A 27,819-nucleotide genomic window follows, 5' to 3' on the forward strand; every position below is an offset into this window, starting at 1 on the left:
TATTTTCCTATTAGCTTATCTTTGATTTTTTTATTAGTTTCACCTTTGTTTAATTAATTCCCAAGTAATAAAATCAGATCCTTTTGTGAACTAAAGCTTAGAGGCTCTTTTCTTATTGGCCTGGGAGAAATATCTAAAAAGGGCAGTTCAGAGGAGAGGGAGAACCTAAAAGGTCCTTCATATTTCTGGGACCCCAATATTAAGTCAAGTCAGCCAAATAACACTCCATATATCAAATTTTGGCCCTCACACTCCTGAAACAAATGTATGCAATTTTATTTTTGACTTTTAAAGCTCCTCATTAACTAGACCCTTCCACCATCTTTCCACTCTACTTACACCTTTTCCTCTTCTATATACTAGACACTGTGATACTGGCTCCTTGCTATCCTTCTCACAAGATACTCTATCTCTCAACTCATGCATTTTCAGTGGCTGCCCCCCATGTCTGGAATTCTCTTCATCTTCAGCTTCTTCTCTTGGCTAAAATTCCACCTTTTTAAAGAAGCCTTTTCTAATCCTGTTCAATGTTTGTGCCTGCCCTTTCTTGATTATCTCCAATTTATACTGTATAGATCTTGTTTTTATGAAAGAATGTGTATGTCTTCTCCTCCATTAGACTGTGAGGTCCTTAAGAGTAAGTTCTGGTTTCCCCCACCCCGATTGCTTTGAAGCGTCACAGATTAGCAGAATGCCTGGAATATAGTAGGTGCTTACTAAATGTTTGTTTAATTGACCCTCTTTCCTCCTGACCATTTCTGGACTTGCTGCATTTTCCCCCTGCATATCCTGAGACCATTTCCTTGAGGAACCTTATAATGTCTACTCTTGGATTTTGCTGTCCTGGTGGGGAAAACTCACTAAATCTAGCTGACTCCGCCTCTTTTCTTTCTTTCTTTTTTAAAGTAATAAACATTTTTATTTATAGTTTTGAATTCAAGTTTTTATCTCTCCTTTCCTCCCTCCGCTCTCCCCACCTGAGGTGACAAGCAATCAGATATGGGTTATACATGTACGATTATGTAAAACATTACCATGTTAATCATTTTGTACAAGAAAAGTTGAATAAGAAAAAAATGAAAGAAAGTGAAAAATAGCATGCTTCAGTCTATGTTCCATCAATATCATTTCTTTCTTTGGAGGTGGATAATATGCTTCATCAAAAGTTCTTTGGGATGGCCTTGGATCATTGTACTGTTGAGAATAGTCAAGTCATTCACAGTTCTTCATCAAACTTCTTTCTTTAGGATGAGATTATTTAGTTTCTAATTAATTTTTATCCTATCTTTCCATGGCCCTCCATAACATGTAGTTTTTATTGCATCATGATCTGAAAAGGATGCATTTAGTTCAAGAAACCTTGGAAGTCCCCAATTTCATTGAATGTCCCTCTTTTCCCCTGAAAGAGAATGTTCAGTTTTGCTGGGTAGTTGATTCTTGGTTGTAATCCAAGCTCCTTTGCCTTCTGGAATATCATATTCCAAACCCTCTGATCCTTTGATGTTGAAGCAGCTCCTACGTAATCCTGACTGTGGTTCTATGATATGTAAATTGTTTCTTTTGAGTCCCCTACAGTACTTTCTCCTTTACCTAATAATTTTGGGATTTGGCTCCAATATTCCTTGGAGTACTAATTTTTAAAAATGTTTTTCAAGAGATGATTGGTGGGTTTTTTTCAGTGACTATTTTACCCTCCCAGTTCCAGGATATCAGGGAAGTTCACCTTGATAATTTCCTGAAACATACTTTCCAGGCTTTTTTTGTGATCATGACGTTCAGGTAATCCAATAATTCTTAAATTATCTTTGCTGAATCTATTTTCCAGTTCAGTGTTTTTCTGACATGGTAGTTTATATATATATAATTTTTTCATTCTTTTCATTCTGCCTGATTCCTGATATCTCATATTGTCATTGGCTTCCACCTGCCCAACTCTAATATTTACAACATTATTTTCTTCCATCAGCTTTTGTACCTCTTTTTCCATTTGTCCAATTCTACTTTTTAAGGAGTTGTTTTCTTCAGTGGATTTCCCCCCCAATTTAGCCAATTGTATTTTTAAAACAATTGTTTCTTCAGTTAATTTTTGTGCTTTCTTTTCCAAGTGATTGAATCTTTTTTCATAATTTTCTTGCATAACTCTTATTTTTTTTTCCCATTTGGCAAATTGTATTTTTTTTAATGATTTTTCTCTCAGTACATTTTTGTCCTTTTTCAAGCTATTGACTCTCTCTTGCATAGCTCTCATTTCTTTTCCAAATTTTTCTTCTCCCTTTCTTATTGAATTTATAAAATCCTTTTTAATCTCTTCCATGAAGGCTTTTCAGTTTTTGAGACCAAGTCATCTTTCCCTTTGAGGTTTCACATATAGGCATTTTGATGGTGGTGTTCTCTTATGAATTTGTGTTTTGGTCTTCCCTGTCACCATAGTAGCTTTCTATGGTGAAGGTTCTTTTCCATTTATTACTCATATTTTAGCCTATTTTGTGATTTTCAAAGTTGAACGCTACTCCAGGGGAACAGGGGGCACTCTTACAAGCTTCTTGTGCTAGGCGCCAGCAGCCTGATCACTGGCTTTCTGCTCTGATGCCTCAGGGGGTTGCAGCTCCCTTACCTCTCTGGGATTGCTCTCTATGGTGGGCTGGCCCCACTTAGTCCCACCTGTCTTGTGGCTGGTTCTCCAGCTGGCAGTGTGCCTTCTGCATTGGGGCTAAGGGCTTCAAAAACAGCCTGCTATGCCACAAGTCTGCTGAGCCAGGATTGAGGGGTGTCAGCTACTGATCTGTGCTGTGGCTAAGAACCTCCCACTGATCTGGCCATACACCCTCTGCACTGTGCTGTGCTCCTCTTTTACCCAATTGAGAAATACCATTCCTAAAGTCCTTCTAAATTATCTTAAGCTAGAAGCTTGTTACTCTCCATCTTTTTATAGGCTCCAAAATCAATTGAGAGCCTTGATTTAATGATGTTTCTGAAGGAAACTTGGGAGAGAGCTCAGGGAGCTTCCTGGCTTCTCTCTGCCATCTCAGTTCTGACTAACAAATTTCTTAAAAGCAAGTAAAAAGAGTTCCTGGGGCAGAGCCGAGATGGCAGAGGAAAGACATTAAACACACAGAGCTCCTGACACAATTACCCCCAAAACAACAATAAAACAAGCCCTGAAGCTTCAAAACTCACAAAAAGACAGGCTGAGATTATTTTTCAGATTAAAGGGGGCTTACTGGGCTTCAAGAAGAGTCCAACCCCACAATCTTGCCAACACAGACCCCAGACATGCTGCTTAAGAGGAACTTACCCCTGACCCTCCAAATCAGCTGAAGCACCAGTGTCTTATGGAACTAAACTTACAGTAAGGTGAGAGGGCTGAAAGGCTAGCTGGGGGTGTGTGGGGGGAATACAGGGGTGTCTGTGGGACATAAGTAGGAATTCATCTATACCACCATAGCAGGGAACCAGAGAGAAATCCTGACTGGTGGGAGGCCCAGGTGGGGAAGAGGCGCAAGTTTGTCAAAGCTAAGATTTACAGCACACATAGTTCTGCTGGCTGGCTCATTAGCAAGTTGGCTTGAGGTTATCTTCAGACCAGAGAACAGGCCATATGAGAGAAAAACCTGCCCTCCCTCAAACCAAAATACCTGGGACCCTCTGAAGCTTGGGACAGTGTAGCTTGGAAGTAGGGCCCCAGAGTAAGAGGGAGTTAAAAGTCAAATAAAAGATGGAAAGATGAGCAAGCAAAGAAAGTTGAGAATTATTGAAAGTTTCTTTAGTGACAAGGAAGATCAAGATGCACCCTCAGAAGAGGATAGCAACCTCAGGGCCCCTACATCCAAAGCTTCCAAGAAAAATATGAATTGGTCTCAGGTCATGGAAACACTCAAAAGGGACTTTGGAGAGAAAGTAGGAGAGATAGAAGGAAGATTTAGAGAGATGGAGGAAAGAATGGAAAGAGAAATGAAAGAGATGCAGGAGAGTCATGAGAAAAATTCAACTGCTTGAAAAGCCAAATGGAAAGGAAACACGAAAGCTCTCTGAAGAAAATCATTGCCTAAGCATTAGGATTGAATGAATGGAAGCTGGTGACTTTATGAGAAACCAAGACACAGTAAAGCAAATCCAAAAGCAAGTAAAAATAATCAGGCTATACTCACCCTCTAACTGCTTCTCTGTGTAAATTAAATTTCTGACAGTTCTGCTTTGAGTGGAAGAGAGAATTGCCTAAATAAGTGCAAGATAAGGAACTTAGCTTGGACAGCAAGGAGAAAGAAGAAAAGGGAGAAAACAGTTTACTTTTTACTCAGGGACACAAGTGCATAGAACATTTTATTTTTAAAATTTTCCCAATAATAAAAATTTTTATTTAAAGTTTTGATTTCCACGTTCTATCCCTCCTTACTTCCCTCCACTCTGCCCTTGCTGGGACAGTAAGCAATCAGATATAGGTTATACATATGCAAGTATGTAAAACATTACCACGTTAGTCATTTTGTATAAGAAAATTTGAATAAAAGAAAAAGATGAAAGTTAAATATAACATGCTTCAGGCTGTGTTCAATCACTATCAGTTCTTTCTTTAGAAGTGGATAGTATGCTTCTTCATTTGTCCTTTGGGATTATTTTGGATCATTATATTACTGAGAAAATCACAGTTCCTCATCAAACAATATTACTGTCACTGTGTACAACATTCTCCTGGTTCTGCTCATGAGTTGCTTCTCTTTCTTATATTTTCTTACAATTTATTTTTCCTTTTTAAATTTAGAGCCTTTTTCTAGAGGAACACAAATCTTATTTTATTCCTAACTTTTTTTTTGACTCAATATTTTATTGATTGGAGGGAGTTCAGACTCAGTTTCCTGCTTAGTTGATTCAAAATGCCCTTGAAGGGAGCAGCTAGATGGCACAGTGGATAAAGCACCAGCCCTGGATTCAAAAGAACCTGAGTTCAAATCCAGCCTCAGATACTTGACACTTACAAGTTGTGTGACTCTGGGCAAATCACTTAACCCTCAGTGCCCCAGAAAAAAAAATGCCCTTGAAGAAATGAATCCTATTCATGGCCTTTTATCCTTGGACCAGCTAAATCAAGATTAAGCCACAAAAAAATCAATTTTATTGTGGTCAATAAAGCCCCACTTAGGCAACAGTTTTGTAGGTCAGATTTATTTAAATTTTGCCAATTTTCCAAGTATTTGGAACAACATGGTCCATGATTTGAAAACATAACTGCAAGTGGTCCATTCTGGTGGACATGCCATTGTGCACCACAAATTACCCATGAGTTTTGTCAGACCCTCAATCAAAGAGTCTTATGAACTCAAGGAAAAAAAAGCATGAGTTCTGGATTTGAGAGACATACTTACCCAGGCCCAGCCTTAGAGTTTGAGTGTGGACTGAAATACAAAGGATTCCTGCTGGTGCCAACTGTCTGAAGTCAAAAATGGAGTTCAGCTGAGTAAAGGGGACTTCAAATGTCAGATGATCCCCCAAATACGTCAACCTGAAATTTAATAAAAACAATTAATATAACAAAATGAAAGTCTTTAATCAGGGCAGCTGATGACACTGCCATAGCCAATGCAAGGAATACCCAAAGAGTGAGGTTGAGAACAGAGTTTTTATAGGGTACAAAGACAAAAGTGAATGAAGAGATGACCTTTGGGGTTGATACCTCACAGATTTCACCAGTTAAGTTATTTTTACATAACAAACTAGGAGAATGATGGAAGGGTTAAGTATTGAATAGTTTCATAAGGTAAGTTGTTGTACATAACAAGTAAATGTATATAAATGTTATGAGCCTAACACCCCAGAAGTTCTCTGGGGTATATCAAAGAACCTTCTCCTTGAGAGACTAAACCAAAGGACAGACACACCTAAAGAGATAAATGGCACCTGATCAGGACAGAGCTGCTCCGAGACCATCACCCCTCATTTCAGTCTCCCCTACCACTGGGGAGATAAGATTAGATGCAGCTGCTGCCTTTGTGCCATGAGGAGAGAGATGGCTTGAGACATCCAGAGATGCCCCTCACCCAACTTCCCCCAGCCACCACCAGCGTGGGATGGACCTCCCTCAATAAGGGAACTTTCCACAGTCAGATGATCATGCCCATTGATCCTCTATAAAAGTATCTGCCTGTCTCCTGCTCGAGGGGATTGGTATCTCAGAGCCACACTTTGTGCCATGCCTTCTCCCCATGAGAAGAAGTCCAAGGATTTCTCTTCTGGTTTCCCTTCCCAAGCCCCTAAATAAACTATTATTCTTTTGGATTTGTGTGCAAGAGGGTGTAATTCTTTTGTTTTTTATTATTTGGGGGGGGTGGCAATGAGGCTTAAGTGACTTGCCCAGAGTCACACAGCTACTAAGTGTCAAGTGTCTGAGGTCAAATTTGAACTCAGGTCCTCCTGAATCCAGGGCTGGTGCTTTATCCACTGCACCACCTAGCTTCCCCCTTTTTAATTTTAATTTTTTATTTTTGGGGGGATGTAATTCTTTAAAGAGGAATTCCTAGGGACCCCAAACCCCTATCCCTTTCCCAAACCCTCCACCTATCCTCCACATAACATAAAAAAAGCATGAGATTCTTTGGAGGGAACAGTTTTGGAATATCTACAAAATAATCAGAACCTAAACTTGATAAAGTCTGGTCAGACCTGGGCAATTCGTTGGCCTTGAAAGAAACTAGATGAAGTCAGTCAGTTCTCAGTCAATTGTATTTGTCATTCCTTTGGGGAATTTTTCACTGGTCTGACCTGTCAAGTCTGACTTGATTCTTGAAAAAAACCTAGAAATCATTCCTGGATGTAATTCTGTGTGCTGACAACTCCCTTTGCTAGCATGCACCACAGAAAAATTAAAGGGAAATGTATTTGAAAGATTAAAAAGTAGGAGTTATGATGGCCCTCTGGGATAATAAAGAAACCATCTCAAAAATCTGTGTGAAGTCTTGGGTATTCATTCTATTCTATTCAGATACCAGCAGGTGGCATTAGGCATCTTGCCAATATCATGGTGTTCTCTGCCATCACAAGTGGCTCTCTTCACCCAACAGTGTGGGATAGAGGGCACAAGTCCTTCAGAAGTTTTCCTCTGATACCCAAAGAGTAAAATGCCAACATAGAGTGAGATTTGTCTCCCTTTGTGAGTCCAAAAGTCTCTAGGCTGTTTCTTTCTTTAAAAAAAAAAAGTATTTTATTATTTTCCAGTTACATGTAGAAATAGTTTTCAACATTTGTTTATATAAGATTCTAATTTCAAATTTTTCTCCCTCCCTCCCCTCCCTCCAACCCTCCCCTAGACAGCAGGTAATCTGATATAGGTTATATATACATAATAACATTAAAAACATTTCTGCATTAGTCATGTTATAAGAGAAGAATCAGAGCAAAAAGGAAAAACCTCAAAACAGAAAACCAACAGCACCAAAAACAAAAGAAATAGTATGGTCCAATCAGCATCCATATTCCACAGTTCCTTTTTTTCCCTGGATTTGGAGAGCCTTTTCCATCATGAGTTCTTTGGAACTTTCTTGTACCATTGGATTGGTGAGAAGTTGATCAACACATAATGTTGATGATACTGTATATAATGTTCCTCTGGTTCTGTTCATCTCACTCATCATCAGTTCATGCAAGTCCTTCCAGGTTTCTCTGAACTCCTACTGCTCATCATTTCTTACAGCACAATAGAATTCCATTACATTCATATGCCACAACTTGTTCAGTCATTCCCCAATTGATAGACATCCCCTCAATTTCCAATTCCTTGCCACCACAAAAAGAGCAGCTATAAATATTTTTGAACATGTGGGTCCTTTTCCCTTTTTTATGATCTCTTTGGGAAAAAGACCCAAGAGTGGTATTGCTGGGTCAAAGGGTATGCATAACTTTATAGCCCTTTGGGCATAATTCCAGATTGCTCTCCAGAATGGTTGGATCAGTTCACAGCTCCACCAACAAGGCATTAGTGTTCCACTTTTTCCACAGATTCTCCAACATTTATTATTTCCCTTTTTTGTCATATTAGCCAATCTGATAGGTGTCAGGTGGTACTTCAGAGTTGTTTTAATTTGCATTTCTCTAATCAATAGTGATTTAGAGCATTTTTTCATATGGCAATAGATAGCTTTGATTTCTTCATCACAAAACTGCCTGTTCATATCCTTTGACCATTTCTCAATTGGGGAATGACTTGGATTCTTTAAATTTGATTTAGTTCCCTACATATTTTAGAAATGGAGGCCTTTATCAGAAGTATTGGCCATAAAAATCGTTTCTCCAGCTTTCTGCATCTCTTCTAATTTTGGATGCATTGCTTCTGTTTGTACATAAACCTTTTTAATTTAATGTAATCAAGTTATCCATTTTGCGTTTCATAATATTCTCTTTCTCTTGTTTGGTCATAAACTGTTCTTCTTTCCAAAGGTCTGAAAGGTAGACTATTCCTTCTTCTCCTAATTTACCTGTAGTATCAACTCTTATGTCTAAATCATGTACCCATTTTGACCATATTTTACTATATGGTGTCAGATGTTGGTCTATGCCTAATTTCTGCCATACTATCTTCTAATTTTCCCAGCAATTTTTGTCAAATACTGAATTCCTATCCCAGAAGCTAGGGTCTTTGGGTTTATCAAACAGTACATTACTAATGTCATTTACTACTGTGTCTCCTGTGCCTAGCCTATTCCATTGGTCTTCCACTCTATTTCTTAGCCAGTACCAGATAGTTTTGATGACTCCCACTTTATAGTAGAGCTCCAGATTTGGTACAGCTAACCCACCTTTCTGTGCATTTTTTTCATTATTCATTATTTGACTTTTTGTTTTTCCAGATGAATTTTGTTATTATTTTTTCTAGCTCTATAAAATAATTTTTAGGTAGTCTGATTGGTGTGGCACTGAATAAGTACATTAATTTAGGTAGAATTGTCATTTTTATTATATTAGCTCAGCCTATCCATGAGCAATTGATATCTTTCCAGTTATTTAGATCTGATTTTATTTGTGTGAAAAGTGTTTTGTAATTGTGTTCATAGAGTTCCTGGGTTTGTCTCGGCAAGTAGACTCCCCAGTATTTTATATTATCTACTGAAACTTTAAATGGAATTTCTCTTTTTATCTCTTGCTGCTGGACTTTGTTGGTCATGTATAGAAATGCTGATGATTTATGTGGATTTATTTTATATCCTGCTACTTTGCTAAAGTTGTTAATTGTTTCCAGTAATTTTTGAGTTGATTCTCTAGGATTCTCTAAGTATACCATCATATCATCTGCAAAGAGTGATAGTTTTTTTCCCTCCTTGCCTATTCTAATTCCTTTAATTCCTTTTTCTTCTCTGATTGCTAAAGCTAACATTTCTAGTACAATATTAAATAATAGAGGTGATAATGGACATCCCTATTTCACCCCTGATCTTATTGGGAAGCCTCTAAGTTATCTCCATCGCATATAATGCTTGCTGATGGTTTTAGGTGGATATTGCTTATTATTTTAAGGAAAGCCTCACCTATTCCTAAGCTCTCTGTGTTTTTATTAGGAATGGGTGCGGGACTTCGGGGCAGAGCCAAGATGGCGGAGGAAAGGCAGTGAGCTCAGGAACTCATGAGATCGCTCCAAAAAACATCCAAATAAGGTCATAGGAAAATGCCCAGAGCAGCAAACTACAGAAGATGTGCTGAAATCATCTTCTAACCAAGACAGCTTGGAAGGTCAGAAGGAGGCAGCTGCTGTGCTGATATAGAGTTGGGCCCAACCGCACAGTCACCCTGACACAGATCCAGTCTCAGGAAGTCCTCACCAGAGAAGGAGACCCCCAGAGCCTCTGAATCAGCTGAAGCACCAGTGTCATCTGGAACTAAGCTCACAGTCTGGTGAGTGGGCTGAGCCCCTGGGCAGAGGAGAGACCTACAGGGGTTCTATGCTGCTGCTAAGGCAGAACTTGGATTTTACACCCTGTGAGAAAAAGGAGGTAGACCTCAAGTAGCAGTGGACCAGGTGGGGGAGGAGCGCAGGCTTGTAGGAGCTAACAACCACAAACACACAAAGCTGGTTGATTGGCAAGTTGGTCTGGGATCATCTAGGACCAGGCAACAGGCTGGGTGAGTGAATAACCTGATTCTCCTTAAATCATACCGCCTGGGATTCTTAAGCTTGGATACTGCAGCCTGGAAACAGTGCCTCACTTTAAGGAGCTAAAAGTCTAGTAAAGAAAGGCAAGGTGAGCCGACAGAGAAAGGTGAGGACCATAGAAAGTTTCTTCAGTAACAAGGAAGACCAAGGGGCACCCCTCAGAGGAAGATGTCAACATCAGGGCCCCTATATCTAAAGCTTCCAAGAAAAATACGAATTGGTCTCAGGCCATAGAGGTGCTCAAAAAAGGACTTTGAAGATAACAATAGAGAAGTAGAGGAAAAAATGGAAAGAGAAATGCGGGTGATTCAGGAAAGACATGAGAAAAAATTAACAGTTTGAAAAGTCAAATGGGAAAAGGAGATACACAAGCTCTCTGATGAAAATAATTGCCTAAGAATTAGGATTGAACAAATGGAAGCCCAGTGACTTTATGAGAAACTAAGACACATAAAGCAAATCCAAATGAATACAAAAATAGAGGGCAATGTCAAATATCATCTGGGAAAAACTGCTACCTGGAAAAATAGATCCAGGAGAGATACTTTGAAAATTATTAGTCTACCCGGAACCATGATCAAGGAAAGAGCTTAGACACCATCTTCCAAGATATTCTCAGGGAAAATTGCCCTGAAATTCTAGAAGAAGAAGATAAAATAGAAATTGAAAGAATCCCTGATCACCTACAGAAAGAGATCCCCAAAAGAAAACTCCTAGGAATATTATAGCAAATTCCCAGAGCTCTCAGGTCAAGGAGGAATCTGCAAGCTGCCAAAAAGGAATGGGTGCTGTATTTTGTCAAAAGCTTTCTCTGCATCTAATTGAGATAATCATATGATTTTGGTTAGTTATCTTATTGATGTGGTTGATTATGTTAATAGTTTTCCTAATGTTGAACCAGCCCTGCATTCCTTGTATAAATCCCACCTGGACATAGTGTATTATCCTGGTGATCACTTGCTGTAATCTCCTTGCTAATATCTTGAATTTTAGCATCAATATTCATTAGGGAAATTGGTCTAAATTTCTTTCTCTGTTTTTGTACTGCCTCATTTTGGTATCACCATCATATTTGTGTCATAATAGAATTTGGTAGAACTCTTTCACCTATTTTTCCAAATAATTTGTATAATATTGGAATTAATTGTTCTTTAAATGTTTGGTAGACATTCACCCTTTAAACCCATCTGTCCCTGGGATTTTTTCTTAGGGAGTTCATTAATGGCTTGTTCAATTTCTTTTTCTAATATGGGCATATTTACAGATTTTATTTCCTCCTCAGTTAATCTGGGCAGTTTGTATTTTTGTAAATATTTATCCATTTCATTTAGATTGTTAAATTTATTGGCATACAGTTTGGCCCTAGGCTGTTTCTGAGAATTTTTATGAAATAGAGAAGGGAATGCCTCTAGGGTGTTCCCAGGCTACCAAAAGCAGTTCTCCCTGATGCTAAAGTGCCTTTAAATGCAGATCTCATCACTTAAATCTCTTGCTCAAATAAACACCTGGGGCTCCTTATTAGTGGTAGAGTCAAATTCCAACTCCTCTGTTTATCTTTTTTTTTTTTTTTTTATGGGGCAATGAGGATTAAGTGACTTGCCCAGGGTCACACAGCTGGTAAGTATCAAGTATCTGAGGCTGGATTTGAACTCAGGTCCTCCTGAATCCAGAGCCAGTGCTCTATCCACTGCGCCACCTAGCTGCCCCTCCTCTGTTTATCTTTAAAAGGCCTTTATAAGTGAGTCACAAGTGTGGACCAGGACAGATATAATATGGATTCTCAAAAAGGGGAAGAGAATAGTCTACAAACTACAGCCCAATGAGCTTGACTTTCCTTCCTGGGGAAATTGTAAAAATACGTAGTTGGAGAATACTTAGAAAGAACCAGCATGGCTTTATAATCAGTTCCTTCAGAGAACAATTTGGAACCATGCCCAAAAGGCTTTAAAACTATGTATACCCTTTGACCCAGGAATACCATTACTAGGTCTGTATCCCAAAGACATCATAAAAATGGGAAAAGGACCCACAATACCAAAATATTTATAGCTGCTTTTTATGTGGGTAGCAAAGAATTAGAAATTTAGGGGATGCCCATCAATTGGGGATGGCTGAACAAGTTGTGGTATATGAAATGTAATGGAATACTATTGTGCTATAAGAAATGGAAGCAGATGGATTTCAGAAAACCTAGAAGACTTACATGAATTGATGCTGAGTGAAATGAGCAGAACCAGAGAAAGTTGTACACAGTATCAACAACTATTTGTGATGATCAACTCTGATAGAATTAACTCTCCTCCGCAACACAATGATCCAAGACAATGCCAAAAGACCTTATGGTAGAAACTGCTCTCCTCATTCAGGAACAAGAAACTATGGAGTCTGAATGTAGACTGAAGCATACTATTCCTCACTTTTGTTGCTTTTTTGTTATTGTTCTTGTATATTCTTTCTTGCATTTTTCCTTTTGTTCTGATTAATGTGGAAATATGTTTACCTGATTGTATGGTATAAATTATATCAAATTGTTGCTGGCCTCAGGGACATGGGAGGCAAGGGAGGATGGGAGAAAAATTTGGAATGCAAAAAATATCTACATGTAATTGTTATAGGCCTAGCACCCCAGAAGTTATCTGGGGGGTAAATCAAAGAACCTCCTCCTTGAGAAGCTAAATGAAAGGACAGACACAACTAAAGAGGTAAGTGGCACTTGGAAGCGGACTGAGCTAGCTCCAGGACCACCACCCTTCATTCCAGTCTGCCCACCCCTAGGGAGATAAGATTAGGCATGGCCTGCTGCCTTTTGGCCTGAGAAGGAGAGAGATGGCTTGAGAGATCGAAGCCACCCCTCACCCAACTCCCCCAGCCACCACCAGTGGGGGACAGTCCTCCCCCAATAAGGGAACTTTCCACGAGTAAACTTCCTTTTATTAAACTGTACAACAACTTATTTTTGTCCCCACATCAAACGCTTTAGTCAACTGATCCCTAATCAGTTTTTTAAAAAAAATGGTGGGGGGAAATATAGCATGTGGGTGATCAGGAGCAATAGTAATGGAAAATCCCTCAAAGTTACCCTGAGACCCTGAGGGGGAGGTAGTCAGCTTCCTCTGGGAAACTCAACCCCACTATTCCAGTGAGGATTAGGGAAGTAGTTTCCAGATTGTGTGTTCCATATTTTCTCTGTATGCATTTAGATCTATACTTGTTATACCCCTTCTTAGAATGTGATTTTTATTAAATGTAAGGATTTTTAATGTATATATGTATGCATACATATATATACTGCATGTGTGTATTGTATATGTGAATATGAATATATAAATGCATGCATATACACATACAAGCACAACAGATACCTACCTATTTCTAGTCATCATATCTCCATCTAATGTTAGAGATGGCAGGATTCCTTTCCCCTAGAGAAGTCTGCATGCACACATGTGTAGTGTGTATATGTTTATAGGTGTATGCACATATATATATTGTATCTACATACATGTACATGCACATGTATATGTATTCTTTCCTTCAGGAACTTCAGAATAGTGTCTGCCCAAGTGACTATTTCACTTGGAGACAGACAGGTGCCAGCTGGATAAAGCACCAGGTTTGGTATCAGCAAGACCTGAGCTCAGATTCTTCCTCTGGTACTTACTAACTATGAGACCTGAGCAAATCACTTAACGATCTTAACCTTCATTACTCATCTGCAAAATGGGGATAATGATTGTACTTACTTCAATGGTTTTTTTGTGAGGCTCAAATGAGATAATTATGTAAAACATTTTGCAAAACTCAAAGCACAATATAAATGTTAGGTATCAGTATTTCTCACTAACTGACAAAACGCCATTATTTCTTATGAGCAATGACTATTTCTCTCTTGTATTTAGTAATGAATATTATATTAGAAACCAAGGTTTTTCCCCTTTTCTACGTCCTCATCCACCGTGGGAAATCTCTCTTAAAGATTTACCCAGGGGGGGGCAGCTAGATGGTGCAGTGGATAGAGCACTGGCCTTAGAGTCAGAAGTACCTGAGTTCAAATCCGGCCTCAGACACTTAACACTACTAGCTGTGTGACCCTGGGCAAGTCACTTAACCCCAATTGCCTCACTCAAAAAAAAAAAAAAAGATTACCCAGGCCCAAGATCTAATCAGACATTAAAATAAATTCTAAGTTTGAGCTAATGTTTGCATTCCTCATTGTGTTTGGAAATTTATGTCTCTTTGGCCAAGATTTGGTGACCTAGGACCACTTACCCCATGACACTCATTTTATATACTCACCTCCCATTGTGTTAACCAATCAGTGTTAATTGGTACCTCTAAGGAATACTTACTCTTTCTTGAAAGGGCATATGAACTCTAAGTCTAACATCATGAGGTGTTTTTGGTCAAAGAGAAACAGCCAAGTTACCATCATTTTATTGTGCATGGCTTTATTAATAAAATGATTAAATTAGCCAGAAAATATGTCTTTCAAATGTTTAATCATCTCATTCCTCTTGAATAATGTCTCTTGAAGTTGATGTTACCAGGTGTTAGAGGAGAGGAAAGAACTGGAGATTGACTACATGGTAGTTTCCAAGTGTGAGAAAATAATGGGATTGGCAGATACTCAAAGGCTCCCTGGAGATTAATCTAAACTGATTGAATTAAGTGAGAGTGATTAACTTTGCTGATTAGCCTACTTCAAGTTAATTAGATTGTAACCACACTTGGCTAGCCCTTAAGAAGGCATTATTCTCAGAAGCTAAGGACTTTGAACTCAACAAGAGACCACCTTCAACCAGTGGACCAATGAATTCAACTTGAAGCAGTGTGTAAGGACCCGCCTCTGCTCCAGAGCTATAAAAAGCTTCCACACTCAGTTTGAGGGCAGTTCGTGGTTGAAGCAGGCTTGTCGCAGGGTACCTGAGGAAGAACCAGACCAGGCTGGAACTCTAGGCTAGATAGGCCTTTTCTTAACTCCATGTGTTTTTTTTCTAATACCTAGTATGCTTTAATAAATGCTTAATGCCCAAAGACTGGTTGCGAAAGCTTCTATTTAAGGCAACCACACATTTAGATTTTTTAAAATCACATAAGGATACATAGGGATAGGAACTAGATAGGTCACTTCATTGACACACAATGAACTGTCAGGTGAGGAAAATTTTCCTTTTCCAATAGCAGTTAGCAACTCCTCTGCAGCTTCTATTATTTGGAGAATTGCTATCAACAATTTAAGAAAGTTAAGTCACTTGCCTAGGATCACACAGCCAGGATATTTCAGAGACAGTACTTGAACTCATCTTCTGGGCTTTGAGGATGGTCCTCTTCTCATTACAGCTAAGTCGTCTCTAGATGCAACACCAAAACAGTACTGCCTTTAGTTGTAGGTAAATGTCAAAATAGAGCCACAGGTGTTCTTCTAGAGTAACCATTGCTTTTGAATATCCTATAAAGCAATGCTCAGGCTCCTGGCTCAGTCCTGAGGGATACTGATGAAGTATATAGCATGGTATATGTTACTTAGTAAATCACCCTGACTATATCAGTGTGTATATTATAGAAGATATGCTAGGATGCCAGGTTCCTATGCTTCCCTTACTTATCCAAGACATAAAATGATGCTTCTTGTAAAGAGCTGTGAGTGAGCTCCAGTTGCTTACAATTTAAATATCTATATACGATATTGATATATACACATATACTATCTATATCTCTCTATCTCTATCTATCTATCTATCTTATCTATCTATCTATATATCTATCTATTATCTATCTATCTATCTATCTATCTTTCTATCTGGCCTTGACTTAGAGGCACTCTTTCTGGTTTCCATTAAAGGAATTCACATTTATCCTATAAAACCTAGTTGTGACAAAATAAACCATTCCTTCTGAATGCAGGGCTGGTACTTTATCCACTGCACCACCTAGCTGCCCCCAAATCATTAAAATTCTAACAAATGTCTGCGGTATATGAATATATGAAGACAAGGCTGCTGTCCTTTTTGAGCTTTGAATATGGTAGAAAAATAATGTCTCACTGAAATACCATCCCTTAATATTAAGAAAATAATTTTTCTAAATGGCAAACATGAGATTTGTTATCGAGTCATTTCAGTTGTGTCAGACTTTTTGCGACCCAATTTTGGGTTTTCTTGACAAAGACACTGGAGTGGTTTGCCATTTCCTTCTCTACTTCATTTTATAGATGAACTGAGGGAGACTGGAATAAGTGATTTGCCCTGGGGTCACACAGCTAGTAAGTATCTGAGGCCAGATTTGAACTCATAAATATGAGTACTGAAAAACAAAATGAACTTTTTTTTTAACTACCAAGTAATGTGAGCCTTGGAAAATGTGACATGCCCAAGGGGCTCAGTAAATATATGGCAAATAGAAGATTTGCACCAATGTCTTCTGAATCTAAATTCAACAATCACCATTCTGCTATATACAAAACACTTCAATTTACAATAATGCATAAAAAATACATATAAGAAGTGAGAACATGGTGTTATGTGAAATATAAGAGGGAAAGGGCATGTTTTTTATTTGTTAGTAAAAGTGGTTTTGTTGTGACTGGATAATGTCACCAAAGTGTACTTGGTCATTTCATGAAGTTTAAGTTGTGTTTTTTTATTGGATTTTACATTTTACATCATAGATTTGTCATTTATACTATATTCTATTTATATTTGTACAGTCAGGGTCTTTAATTTCCATTTAGCCCCAAGAATCCTGTATCTCATACTCATCAGCTTAAAATAAAATGCAAGAGTATGGCTGGAAACTGAGGAATTATGGGTCAGATATAAAATACCTAAAGCTGATGCCATAGGGAAAGAAGACTTGAGACATGGTAGAAGATAAAAACCTCATGAGATCACATTGTAAAGCTTAAAGATTTTGAGTTTACAATCTGAGTCCTTACTTTCCAACCCACAGGGTGTGGTTATACAAGCCCTTTCTCAGACTTTTCCTTGAGGGTGAAGCTTTGGGTATTCTTTTCCTGAGCCCCCATGGCAATGACTCTTTCTGAATTGGCTTCATCCCACAAAAGGCACATGATAATGATTCTAACAAGGCCTGAATTTCAGGGAGACCGCAACTACAGGGACATATGTTGCAAGATGAGAGCAGTACAGTGATGCCTGGGCCCAGCTGCCATGCCTGAGGGAGAATAGACTGGAAACCTAGCTGTGGCCTGTCCACAACCACCTGGGTTTACTCTGGGTAGACTTCAGGGCCACAGATCCCAAAAGAGAAGCTGAGGAGGCCCAAACCTTAAAAGGCAGGAGTAAACAAGTGTGGAAGAAGGCAGAGAGCAAAACAGTGAGGAAGACCAGAGACAAGTAGCTGGTACTACCCATGGGAGGCGGGGAAGACCCACAATAAATCAGCACATCAGGGAGTAACTTTATATATTTAGACATTCATTTTTAGTGAAAGCATCATGTCCCCAATAAAAGCATTGGTATTCTTTGAGGAGACTAAATTCTTAGCACTAAAAATAACCTTCTTATCTTAAGTACTTAGCACAGTGCTTGACACATAGTGGGTGCTTTATAATGGTTGTTCTAAGGTTTACAAGAGATTGATGGACTAACTTTCCTCATTTCTTTGTTCTTCGCTTTGATATTGGAGAGCCCCATTTTCTGGCACTGTTTCCTCAAGATTGGATTACCGTTTATTTTAGAAATTAAGAAGTCGAGTCTAGTCAAAAAGTATTGATTAAGTGTTTTCTGTGTCTCTGATACCCTCCCTGATTCTCCAGCTTCTTTTCTGACATTTTGGACTTTGCCACCATGTCTCAATGGCTCTCTCAGCCTGGAACATCTTTTGCCTTTTATAGTTAACCAACTTACTCGGTGGGTGGAGGCATTTCCCAGCCCCCAAGTCACAGCTGCCTTTGTTGCCAAGACTCTTCTTAAAGAGATAGTTCCTCACTTTGGCCCACCAGCCCGCATTGATTCTGACAAAGGCACACATTTTACTGATTTAGGTCTTAACCTAACTCTTTCTTGGGAGTAACTCCAAAATTCCATACTCCCTACCACCCACAAAGTTCAGACCAGGTTGAACGTATGAATAAAGAGCTTAAGAGTATGATTGGCAAATTATGTACTGAAACCCATTTGAAATGGCCTGATGTTCTACCATTGGCATTATTCTATCTACCCAAAAGGAGAACTTCATATATCTCCTTATGAAATGCTTTTTGGTCACCCTCCTATCCAAGCTAAAACTTTTTCCCCAGTTTATACATCACTGGTGGGAGGTGATACTTCTATACTGGAATTACAGACTAGGCTAAGTGAACTCCACGAGGCAGGAGCTCTTGTACAGACTGGTCCTTTATATTTTTCCTTACATGATTTAAATCCAGGATACAAGATATATATAAAAAATTTCCAGGGAACCAGTGGGACCCATCCCTCTTGGGAGGGGCCTTTTCAGGTATTATTGACAACTCCAACTGCCATTAAAATTGGTGAAAAAGACTCTTGGATTCATTGTTCTCATGTAAAGCCTGCACCATTCATAGGTAAAGAGATTTCAGATAAAACTCAAGTAGACCACTAAAAAGCAAAAAACCCTAACAATAGCAGCTGTTAAAGAAAAAAAGAACCCTAACAGAGCCCAGGGACAATAGACAGTTCCCATTAGATAATCCTACTAATCAGTTACATGCCTTGGGACTCAGTCTTTGCAAAGTATTGGGAGATGGAAATTGCCTTTTTAGGGCTCTGGGGGATCAGCTAGAAGGCCACCCTTGGAATCATCTTAGACACAGACAAGAATCTGATTCTTATATGCTTATGCATAGAACTGATTTTGAGTCTTTTACAATGAATGACTCTCTTTTTGAAGAATATATTGATGAATTGAGACAACCTGGTACATGGGGTGGCAATGATATGATTGTAGCATTTGATAAACATCACCAGCTGAATGTAATCATTCATTAGTTGAATCAGCCCCTATGGCAAATAAGTGGCACAGACAAAGCTGATGCTAAAGAACTCCACATTTTCTACCATAGAAAACATTATGACAGCATTAGAAAAATCAGTGACAATTCGGAAACCCCTGCCACTTTAGCGTGCAGAGAATTGGGGAACCAGTTAAAACAATGTGTTATACCCCAAATTCTAGCAGTTTAAATACTTTAAATTTAACAAGCTTTTCCTTCTGTAGGTAAATCACTGAAGCACATGGCCTAGTTTTCTGGCCAACTTCAATCTCCCCCACCCTTTCACTTACCTTTAATCCTGTCTTTTTTTGTTTTGCTTTTGAAAGGCATTGAAAAGGCCTGGAATTCACCACAACTTTAAGTTTCTTTAAGAGCACAAAAAGGTGCTTAGCAAATCTTTTCCTTTTTCTTTTTGTTTTTGCTTTGTTTTTGACTTTTGTTTCTTTTGCTTGCTTTTGAACTCAATTTTGTAAACTAAGTTACTTTTTTTGAGAGAAACTGTGAGTTTTTCTTTTTTTAAAAATAAAAGTATTTTATTATTTGCCAGTTACATGTAGAAATAGTTTTCAACATTTGTTTATATAAGATTTCCAATTCAAATTTTCTCCCTCCCTACCCACGCTCCACCCTCCTCTAGACAGCAGGCAATCTGATATAGGTTATATATACATAATAACATTAAACATATTTCTTCATTAGTCATGTTACATGAGAAGGATCAGAGCACAAAGGAAAAACCTCAATTCAGAAAACCAATTGCATCAAAAACAAAAGAAATAGTATGGTCCAATCAGCATCCATATTCCATATTTCCTTTTTTTTTTCCCCTGGATTTGGAGAGCCTTTTCCATCATGAGTCCTTTGGAGCTTTCTTCTTCCATTGGATTGGTGAGAAGAATCTAATCTATCACAGTTGATCAACACATAATGTTGATGATACTCATCAAACAAGATTACTGTCACTGTGTACACATTCTCCTGGTTCTGTTCATGAATTGCTTCTCTTTCTTATATTTTCTTACAATTTATTTTTCCTTTTTAAATTAGAACCTTTTTCTAGAGGAACATAAATCTTATTTTATTCCAGAATGGTTGGATCAGTTTCACAGCTCCCACCAACAATGCATTAGTATTCCCATTTTTCCATAGCTTCTCCAACATTTATTATTTCCATTTTTTGTCATATTAGCCAATCTGATAGGTGTCAGGTGGTACTTCAGAGTTGTTTTAATTTTCCTCTCTCTAATCAATAGTGATTTAGAGCATTTTTATCATATGGGAATAGATAGCTTTGATTTCTTCATCACAAAACTGCCTGTTCATATCCTTTGACCATTTCTCAATTGGGGATTGACTTGGATTCATATAAATTTCATTTAGTTCCCTATATATTTTAGAAATGAGGCCTTTATCAGAAGTACTGGCCATAAAAATTGTTTCCCAGCTTTCTGCATCTATTCTAATTTTGGATGCATTGCTTCTGTTTGTACAAAACCTTTTAATTTAATGAAATCAAAGTTAATCCATTTTGCATTTCATAATATTCTCTTTCTCTGTTTGGTCATAAACTGTTCTTCTTTCCAAAGGTCTGACAGGTAGACTATTCTTCTTCTCCTATTTACCTGTAGTATCACCCTTATGTCTAAATCATGTACCCATTTTGACCTTATTTTTACTATAAGGTGTCAGATGTTGGGTCTATGCCTATTTCTGCCATAACTCTCTTCCAGTTTTCCTAGCAGTTTTTGTCAAATACTGAATTCCTATCCCAGAAGTCTTTGGGTTTATCAAACAGTACATTACTAATGTCATTTACTACTGGTCTCCTGTGCCTAGCTATTCCATTGGTCTTCCACTCTATTTCTTAGCCAGTACCAGATAGTTTTGATGACTCCCACTTTATAGTAGAGCTCCAGATTTGGTACAGCTAACCCACCTTTCTGTGCATTTTTTTCATTATTCATTATTTGACTTTTGTTTTTCCAGATGAATTTTGTTATTATTTTTTCTAGCTCTATACAATAATTTTTAGGTAGTCTGATTGGTGTGGCACTGATAAGTACATTAATTTAGGTAGAATTGTCATTTTATTATATTAGCTCAGCCTATCCATGAGCAATTGATATCTTTCCAGTTATTTAGATCTGATTTTATTTGTGTGAAAAGTGTTTTGTAATTGTGTTCATAGAGTTCCTGGGTTTGTCTCGGCAAGTAGACTCCCCAGTATTTTATATTATCTACTGAAACTTTAAATGGAATTTCTCTTTTTATCTCTTGCTGCTGGACTTTGTTGGTCATGTATAGAAATGCTGATGATTTTATGTGGATTTATTTTATATCCTGCTACTTGCTAAAGTTGTTAATTGTTTCCAGTAATTTTTGAGTTGATTCTCTAGGATCTTCTCTAAGTAAACCATCATATCATCTGCAAAGAGTGATAGTTTTTTTCCCTCCTTGCCTATTCTAATCCTTTAATTCCTTTTTCTTCTCTGATTGCTAAGCTAACATTTCTAGTACAATATTAAATAATAGAGGTGATAATGGACATCCCTATTTCACCCTGACCTTATTGGGAAGGCCTCTAACTTATCTCCCATCGCATATAATGCTCGCTGATGGTTTTAGGTGGATATTGCTTATTATTTAAGGAAAGCCTCACCTATTCCTAAGCTCTCTGGTGTTTTTATTAGGAATGGATGCTGTATTTTGTCAAAAGCTTTCTCTGCATCTATTGAGATAATCATATGATTTTTGGTTGAACCATGAGTTTTTAATGAGTTATTTTTTGGCATTCTGTTTTTAAAAAAGGGTTATTGAAACCTATTGCTTGGTTTATCAATGACCATATTGAATATTGAATCTTGCTGATTGGATATTGAGTCTTATTCTTTTTTGATACATTGATTATCACCTCAAGTTTCTGTTATTGTCATAGTAGATAGAGAATTCATGTACAAGATGATGTGGTTACTTGCAAAGAAGATTATGTAATAATGTCTAATATCAGCTACTTACATTCATTTATCATTTATATGTCTTTATACTCGGGTATGATTTGGAATTATTGTATATATTACTAGTATGCTCAGTCATGCAGCATAACATGCATTTTTACCATTATGCTGTCTTTCATTAATAATATGAGATTTATGAATTATGGAAACTTATCATTTCAGAGACGAACTGCTCTTATTGTAAGCTTTTATGCAGGCCCTGGTGAGAATATATGTACAACAAGAGGAGAGATGGGTACATATAAGTCCATGGTTTGCTTATGATGGTGACTATGTAGAGCACAATTGCTAGAGACCAGTCCAGTTTCATCCTCATCTCCCTCTAAAAATAACCTAGTTTAACTTAACTTGTTTTCTTTTTCTTTACTTTCAGTTTGATGGCATGGTCAGAATCCATCCACCTGTGGCATGGCACAATTACTAGATGTCTTGAAACATGAGATATGGTATGATAACCTTTCCATAACATTTTTAGGTGTCATGAACACATTCTAAATTAGGTTTGATCCAGAACATGGTGTGTAAGAAGTGTTATAGATTACATAACTACCTCAAAACCTGTATTATATAAAGGAGGGGAATGTAATGGAATTGTGTGATGAAATAATGGGATTAGCGAGATACTCAAAGACCCACCGGAGATTAATCTATACTGATTGAATCAAGTGAGAGTGATTGACTGCTAATTAAGCCTACTTCAAGTTAATGGATTGGATCACACCTGGCTATCCCTAAGAAGGTATTGTTCTCAGAAACTAGACTGTGAACTCAACTTGAGAACAACCTTCAAGACAATGGATTGGATGATGCCAACCATCACCTTGAAGCAGTGTGGTAAGGACCGCCTCTGTTCCAGATGTATAAAAAAAGCTTCCACCAAACAGCTTGCTAGAGGAGTTCCTGATTAAAGCAGGCTGGTGGAGGAGGACTCAGGAAGAACCCAAGCAGGCTGGAACTCTAGCTAGACTGGAGCTGAAGCCTTCTGATTTAAGGTGACCACCATTTAGATTTTAAACATCACAGAATGTATTAATTTGATCATTGACAATGCTATGCTAAGGATTAGTAAAAATCCAGCAGTTCAACAGTTAACGAAGTGAGTCACCTTTCCAGACCAGAGACCATACCAGAGTCCAGTTTTTCTCCTGATGACATCTTACACTCCAAGAGACAAGAGAACTCAGAGACTTTGTGTGAACAGTTTTGTTTTGTTGGTTTTGTTTTCTCCTTCTGTTATTATATACATCATCTGTAACATGTACTCTCTGCAGAGGCCCACCCTCTGCAAGACCAATGTCAAAGCTCTCACATTCATGAGGGACCACCCCTCATTGACAAAAACTTTTCTCTTTCCTTTTCTATATGATATTAACATATAGTTAGTTAGCATAGGATATTATATTCTGTTCTTTTTGGCTGTTTCATTGAGCAAACCCATTTGAGTTTTTCAATGAAACAATGGGGGGAATGTGGTAAAAATTATTTGTGGTAAAGATTAATATTGAAAGTTTTAGCTGAATCATTTGGGAGGGGCCACACCTGGCCCACCCTGAGATTGCATATGCTACTGAGAAGGACCTCCCCTTTTGGGGGAGGAAAAAACTGAAAGCCACTGGAAGGAGGCAACTTTGGTATGGCAGGCGTGTTCAAAAGTTCGTGCTCTTTTGGGCTGGCAAGCAGTCTGGTGGTGTCTCTGGACTGGCAGAGGCATGTGTTTTGCTCTGTTTGGGCGACTGTGTTTCTGACCAAGTAACTGTAGACTGACCAGGGTGGTGAGATTAATAAGGAAAACCCTAAATTCTTCAATCTAGCTTAAATGGGAATGTTCTGGATTGCATAGGCTAATCTTAGAGTTAGACTATCTATCTGTATTTCTACTTCCTTATTTCCTTAATTGGTTTTTGCCTTGTGGTTTAATTAATTCCAAGTAAATGAAACCTGATCTTTATGAACTAAAGCACACGAGGCTCATTTTCTTATTGGCCTGGGAGGAATATATAAAAAAGGAAAGTTCAAAGGGGAGATTAAACCTAAAAGAGTCCCTCATATTTCCAGGACCCCAATATTAAGGCGAGTCACCTAAATATTGCTCCGCATATCAAATTTTGGCCCTCACACATCCTTTGCCATTGATGAGCTTCTTTGGTGCTTCCATATTGGGAGAAGCCCAGGCTGACCAACCTTCTTTTTCCCTTATGACTGTACTTCTGCTCTCTCAGTTTCTGCCTCAAGTAAGTACTTAATAAAGGCATGTGGCCCTCTCTTGCTGATACTGTGCTGATTTGAGCACTGGAGAAACAAAGAAATAATCCTGTTCTCAAGGAGCTTCCCAATGTCACAAGGGAAGACCAAGCAAATAACTGTACAATAAGATAGAGACAGTGTTGATGTGGGATGGATTTTAGGTCAAATTGATATGAGTTGTCCCAAAGATTAAAGACTCAGTGACTGGTTTCCCAAGTTTTAGTGAAAGACTGTTTGAGTGAACACAGGAGAGAACAGAAAAGTGGAAAGGTTTCTCTCAAATAGTGAAGGAAAAGACATTTATATTTATGGTATGGATAAATTAATTATCAGTCCTCATTATAATATCTCCACCTTTGGAGGGCCTGTCCTAATTTGGAGTTCCTGGGGGTCTAAGCCAATTGCTGAGGCAGGTACCTTTTTCTGTGGAGGTGTGTTTTGGGGGGTTTACCCATCATAAGGTGAATCTGGGTACAAATTTTGGCCTTTTTCTGCACATGTCTCTTTCTGGTTCCCATGCTTAGTTGCAAGATATCTTCATTTTTCATTAATCTAGTCTAAATTTCTATAGCCTGTCATTTATCATTGTTATATGACCTGCCCCTTTATGTTCCCGTTATGGGTACTGATTACTGTGGGTAAGAGAACCTAGCATCCTGACTTGTAAGTTATCATTAACTGGGGTCTGATTCCTCTCTAAGAGCTAATATCTGAATTAGTTAGAGCTTGGGTCTTAGTTTTCTATTAACTCCTTTTTGCCTCCTACATCAGTGTAACAGGGGCTTTTGCGCCTTTTCCAATATCACCTAATGTGGAGGGCACCTGGCTTCTGGGAGAAGACATTCTGTGTTCTCCACCACCTGGGTGGGAGTAGCTTCTTTTAATGGTTATGTAACAGAAGAGGTTATCTCTATAAAAATGATGAGACTGGGACACTCTTACTCTCAGTTCTAGAAAGAGAGAAAGTCCAAGTTCAGCCGCATGGTTCAGGTGACATGAACTGCCTGGGGAGGGGGGCGAGGGACTAGTTTCCCCTTCAGCTCCCATTGTACCCTGTGTGCCACATAAAAAACAGGCTTGGAATTTGGAGGGTTTGTTTTTTGTTTCTTTGTTTGTTTTATTTTGGTCTGTTTTGTTTGTCCTCACTTCTAGGTACAGACAGGGGAATTTGCATAGACTTGGAATCAAATCAAAGTCAGCCTGGAGGCAGGTTTCCAGGCCAGAGTTGCACCAGACAGGGTGTCTGGAACTCAATCTAAAAGGAATAAACTTTGGATCTGGAATTTATGGACCTGGCTACAAAGGAACTGAGTTAAAATGTGAACCTAATCCCCTTTCCTCTCTTTAGACTTATAAGGTGCTGGAGGGGGTAGGGAGTAGTGAGATTGTCTGGTGTTACAGGGTGTTTATAGGTTTATTCAGCTATAATTAAGAGTGAATGTTCCTTTACAAAATCTAATTCAACTATGAATTGTGTAAATTGTATTTGGGTATAGGGGATCTCTAACATTGGGGGCACACCATTGGATATGGCCAATGGCAATAACCTGGACACCCAAAAACCCTCTTAAAGTTACTGGTTTTGAATATTAAAATATATATAGTTTTAAACTGCCTGTCTCCTACAAACAGATCAGATAATTAACCTTTAATCTCTCTACAAAAAATAATAACAGCTCAGAGAAATTATAATATCTCCTACAATTTGTTTCCATACCTGTCCTCCTACAATGACCCAGATCAGAGAAAACAAATCTACCAAAACCTGATCAGAGAACCAGATCATAGAAAGACAGAAAAAAACAACATAATACCAATTTAATTTTGTCCCAAGATAAAATATAGCATGATCATGCTGGAGGCTCCCCTCCTAAGAAGGGAGCTCAGGAACTCCCCCTTTCTGAGGGTATATAAGATTTTTTTGCCCATGGGTTACAGAGTGCTTATCCATAGTATGATACAGAAACTGCCTTGTTTAACAATTTTAGTTATAACAAGTATGGAGGAAATACCGAAGCATCATGATAAGATTACAGGGTTCCAAAAAAGAGTTTGGCAAGGATGAGGACACCTAGATGTCACCATAAGATAGGGACTTAGTATCCTGAGGAAAGAAGTCACCAGGTAGGGTCTTTTATCTGCTAGCTATCTGGGTTCAGTTTGGAGTTCACTTGAAAGACATTTTGTTCCTATTAATCCAGTGTTTCATAAAAAATACTTTTGTATAAGAAGGCACTTCCATCAAATCCAGGTGATCCATATATTCATATTAACGCTGGAAAACCCTGAGGAGGGGTGAAATGTAACTTCCTTGCATTCTAAGCAATGGGAGCCCAACAGAGTCATTATTTCAACAGAATTACTTTGATACTTCAATTTAGAACATTTAAGATTTTCCTAAATCACAGAAAGAGTTTAAGTTCTTACAGATACATCTTTTTGTTTGTTTGTTTGTTTTGGGGGGGCAATGGGGGTTAAGTGACTTGCCCAGGGTCACACAGCTAGTAAGTGTCAAGTGTCTGAGGCCAGATTTGAACTCAAATACTCCTGAATCCAGGGCCAGTATTTTATCCACTGTGCCACTGTGGTAAAAAAGCAAAAGCTTTTAACAGTTGGTTAGGATAACTGAAAGATGCCAGTTTTTGAAGGATCACCTTTTCGGGGAGGAGACCATGAGAAACCGCCCGTACATCTGCTAAGCACTCCACTTCTGGGGTGCAAGCTTAAAGGCAAGGAGAGAACGGAAGTGATCTCTCTTTCTCGCTCACTCGCTCCTGACTGGCTCGCTCGGCACACAGACGCTGACTCAGGTCCTTGGTGATTGGCCTGCTTGACGCAGTTCTCAACCTCAGAGGTGGCCTTGGGTTTTTGGTGAGTTCTATACGGAATATAGACTAAACTTAGATCTAAGACTACTTATTTGTGTTTCTACTTTCCTGTCTCTCTAATCAATATCACCTTGTTTTGTTGGCTAAGTAATTCCCAAACAATAAAAGCTCTAACTAAAGCTCAGAGGCTTCTTTCACTTACTGGTCTGGGAGATATATATAAGGGAATAGTTAAAGGAGAGTTTAATGCTCTTGTATCCAATTTTAAATCTCATGCCACCTAGCTGCCCCTTTACAGATACATCTTTTAAAAAGAAAAGTACAAATTTTTCAAATAATATTATTAATTATACTTTGTCTCTAATGAATGTTAGAAATAGACAACTTGGGGGCAGCTAGGTGGTGCAGTGAGTGGAGCACCGGCCCTGGAGTCAGGAGTATCTGAGTTCAAATCTGGCCTCAGATGTTTGACACTTACTAGCTGTGTGACCCTGGGCAAGTCACTTAACCCCAATTGCCTCACCAAAAAAAAAAAAGAAAGAAAAAAAAAGAAATAGACAACTTGGTCTATCTTTCTAGCCTCAATGGATGTTATGCTCCCTCTTCCACATTGCAGTCTGGCCA

The sequence above is a fragment of the Dromiciops gliroides genome, chromosome 6 (assembly GCF_019393635.1).
Source record: "Dromiciops gliroides isolate mDroGli1 chromosome 6, mDroGli1.pri, whole genome shotgun sequence".
In the NCBI taxonomy this organism is placed as follows: domain Eukaryota; kingdom Metazoa; phylum Chordata; class Mammalia; order Microbiotheria; family Microbiotheriidae; genus Dromiciops; species Dromiciops gliroides.